The following is a 3,917-nucleotide window of genomic DNA, read 5'->3' as shown; positions in this document are numbered from 1 at the left end:
AATGAAGTAAAAGAAGTCAATCTGAAAAGGCTACATACTGTATGATTCCGGCTATAGGACATTCTGGAAAAGGCAAAACTATGGAGACGGTAAAAAGCTGAGGCGTTTTCAAGGATTGTAGAGGTTGGCAGAGAACAGCCAAAGCACAAAGAATTTTTAGGGTCAGGACACTGTTCTGCGTGGTATTATGACAGCTACAGGTCTTCAAACATTTGTCCAAACCCACAGCGTGTGCACCACCAAGAGTGAGCTCTACGATAAGCTATGGATTTGGGACGTTGTATTTGTCAGTGTAGGTTCAACAATTGTGACAAGTGTGGTGAGGGGTGCTGATAGTAAGGAAGTCTGTGCATCCACAGCGACAGGAGCCATGTGGGAAATTCCTGTACCTTCCCCTCAGTTTTTCTGTGAACCTAAAAATGCTCTAAAAAAAAAAAAAAGTCTCACAAAATTCTATTAGCTTGACACTGTGATCCTTGCTGAAATGTAATAACTCCAGGAAATAGGAGTGCATTAAACTGAAAAGTCACTGAAGGCTTTTGCTGAGCGAGTTTTAAGACCCTTGGGAAAAGCAGATTTTTACAGGGAAGGAACCACGGACTGGGAATTGAGTGCAAACAGAGGCACAGCAGAGGCAAGCGTCTCAGGCACTACAGCTGGCCTCCGCCCTCTCTGGCCGCTGCTTGTTCATTCATTCAGCAGATGTTACTTCCATGCCTAGAAAGTGCCAGGCACCCTTTGAGGCTCTTAGGACATCAGTAAATGAAACATGTCCTCCCAGAGCTTACTCTTTAGCAGGAAGGGATAGAAAATAGATAATAAACACATGAAGTTAAATCATATAGTATTTTAGAAGGTGATTAGTTGCTACAGGGGGTCGGGGGGGAAGCAGAGCTAGGGAAGGGGATTAGGAATGCCAAGGTGGTAGGGGCAGGTGCTAATTTTAAATATGGCGGGTGGTTTGCTTCTTCAAATACGTAATGCGGTTAAGAGTCCACTGAGTATATAATCAGATCCCAGGCTTGAAAACCGTAAAGTGCATCCATGACAACTGCTAGACACTGAAAATTCACTTAACACATGGGCTCAGGGGCAGCAAAGGTATTTATTATCCCCTGTGGCTATTGATAGACGTTCAAATCACATCACATTATCTCCTTTATTGTGTTGTGGGTCCAAGGGATGTGCCGAGTTTCACAATCAAAAGCAAAGGCAAAATGTCTGTTTTCAGGGAAGACACACCTTCGCCTCGTCTTCATCTGTAGGCTTCCACAGGTACAAATCACACCTAATTTGTCGGATGTTTCTTTCATCGACATATGCAAATGTTTAAATATTTGAGTTAAATTCGCCTCCCAAAGATGATGATTATTATGTGTTGAGAGTGAAAGAATAAAAGACCAGAGAAAGGATTGCCTCAGTATGCTGTCCTTTTCTCATAGAAGGTAGCCCTTAATCACCAGGTTCTGTTCTCTGTCATTAGCATTCAGAGGGTTGAAAAAGCATTTCTTGGGAAATGAAGCTCATTGAAAATTGCAGGGGAGAAACGATCCTGAAAATCACACCTAAGAGCAAGGAGTCAAGTCAAGATGACTTTGTGTTAGATCAACAGAACGATGCCTGGCGATTTGCTTTGTGTTGCACTTAGTCCCTAAATCGCTCCTTCCGTAAATCAGTTCTTAACAAAACCTATGGGCTGGGACTGGAAAGGAAAAGAAAGAAGTGATCAAAAAGTTAACAATCTGACCAACGTAATTACTGCCTGAAACGGTGAAGACTTGTGAAGCAAGAATCCGTAACCGGAGTACCTGTAGCAGATGTTTTAGGCATAAGTTACCCGGGTAACAGATGGGGTTCTGGTTTCAGTGTCTTGAGTGTGAGGTAGCTTTGAGAAATCTATGGGACACATTTCTTAGTGGGAGAGGGATTTGCTATCCCACATCCAGTCCCCTTTGCTATTGGGTGGAAATCCCTTTGGGGGTTGGGTCAGCTAGATCCTTCCTCTGCCTGCTCCCAGAGCACAGGCAATATGATCGAGGAGCAACCAGTGGGATGTCCCAAGTGGAGACTCTGAATTCTATGTGGGATATCAGGATGGTGACCAGGTGGTTAGTTCACTACATATGGAGCATAGTTGTAATGGTGACGGCAGCAGTATCTGTGGTCATGTCCACAGAGGTAGCCTGTCGGCAAAGTCAAACTTTCCCTCTTGTGGGACTTGTCTCTAATTCTAGCTACGTAAACTCCTGGAGGTGTCCTGTTCCAGCCCTGAAGTCTGTCTTCCCAACCTTACTAGCAATTCTAACGTTCACAGGTAGGGTAAAATAAATTCGCTTTCTGTTCAAGTTTCCTTCTCCAACCAAGATCTCTGATAATATCCATGTGTAACCTGAAAGATGAACTCCTTCGTCTCACAAAAGAGGAGAGGTTGTCTCAGAGAGGTTGTGACTTTTTTCTGGGCTACTCAGCAACATGGTGTTCATAAGACCATGGCTTAAATGTCGAAAAGATTATGAAAATAAAGCATGAGACAGCAGAACTAAGTCAGAGATAGATTTCAAGTTCAAGCCTTGGGAATGAGTGAACTCCCCGTTTGAGAGAATGTGGTACATACACCAAAGGAGAGTGGGAACCGAACCACAGGAACATTTAGTTCTAAGCACTGATTAAAAAACAAAAACAAACACCAGAGTCCATACTAAGGCAGACTAGGAAGAGGTTGATAAAATACTAAGAGAAGGAACAGGAGTATAATGTCATTGAAAGCAAAGCGTGAGAAGTGATTCCAAAAAGAGTTAATTGATCCGTAGTTGATGACATTGTCAACAGACCAGTAACATTCTGGTCACCAAGTACAATATGCAGGGGCGCAGGGGGACTTACCAAGCAACTCGCTGACCCTGGCTAGGTGCCCTACACTTCCACTCCATATGGACACTCTCTACCTGGAGCTGGCATCAGATCCCACAGGTTAAGGGTTCCATCCTACAAGACTGCCCCCGCTTCATACCCCATCAAAAGCCCAGCTTGTTACCTGCACCACTGACCGCCCTGCTACCCGTCAGAGGATCCAATGCCCCCTCCTTACGTTCAGTTAATTTGCTAGAGCGGCTCACAGAACTCAGAGGAATGTTTTGCTTGTTAGATTACTGGCTGATTACAAAAGGACAGAACTCAGGAGCGGTCCGATGGAAGAGGTGCATAGGGCAAGGTGTGGAAAAAGGGTGTGGAGCTTCCATGCTTTCTGAGCTCACCACCCAGCACCTCCGTGTGTTCACCAAGCCGGAAGCTGTCCAAACCCTGTCCTTTTGGGGCTTTTATAAAGGCTTCATGACGTAGACATGATTGATGAAATCATTGACCATTGGTGATTAAACTCAATCTTCAGACCCTCTCCCCTCCCCTGAGTGTGGAGAGTGGGACTGAAAGTTCCAACCCTCTGATCACAGGGTTGGTGCCCCTGGCAACCCCCCCCCCCCATCTGTGAGGTCACCTCATTAACATAAAAAGTCACCTCATTAACATAAAAAAGACCTCTTTATTGCTCTGTGACAGAAACCAGGAGGAAGATCACATGTATATATTTATTATTAATCACAATATCCCCAGTATGAATCGAGAACTTTGTAATTATGAGTTTATTTACAAATTAAGATATCTTTAAGACACAGGTCTTTAAAGAGACCAAAGACCACTTTGCAAAGGACACAGAGTAAGTGAGGATATGATAGTGAGAGTTACTTTTTCTTTTGGAACGTTTTGTGTAGGAAGAAAGGCGGAAATGAGATTGTGTGCTGAGCATCAGAGGAGATATTTTTGTACAGGACAGATGTTTCGAGCACCAAAGAGAAGGAACTAATTTAAAAGAATGCAAGAGATAAGGGTAGAGATGGAGATCCCGTTTCTCTCGACTGTCT

At 44.0% G+C, this 3,917-nt stretch overlaps 1 long non-coding RNA gene across 1 annotated transcript; it reads right to left on the bottom strand.

The window, feature by feature from the left end:
* Nucleotides 1–1,088: 1,088 nt before the first annotated feature.
* LOC121012679 (uncharacterized) lies at nt 1,089–3,442 on the bottom strand. The gene is made up of 2 exons (XR_005782223.1): nt 3,035–3,442; nt 1,089–1,702 (listed from the first exon to the last, which is right to left on the bottom strand). It is a non-coding gene; the product is annotated as an uncharacterized LOC121012679 (long non-coding RNA).
* Nucleotides 3,443–3,917: the final 475 nt, after the last annotated feature.

This window comes from Herpailurus yagouaroundi, unplaced genomic scaffold, assembly GCF_014898765.1.
Source record: "Herpailurus yagouaroundi ecotype Mexico unplaced genomic scaffold, PumYag 197, whole genome shotgun sequence".
NCBI classification, from domain to species: Eukaryota; Metazoa; Chordata; class Mammalia; order Carnivora; family Felidae; genus Herpailurus; species Herpailurus yagouaroundi.
Note: the sequence above shows the minus strand (reverse complement) of the source record. Positions and strands in the feature narration are given on the sequence as shown.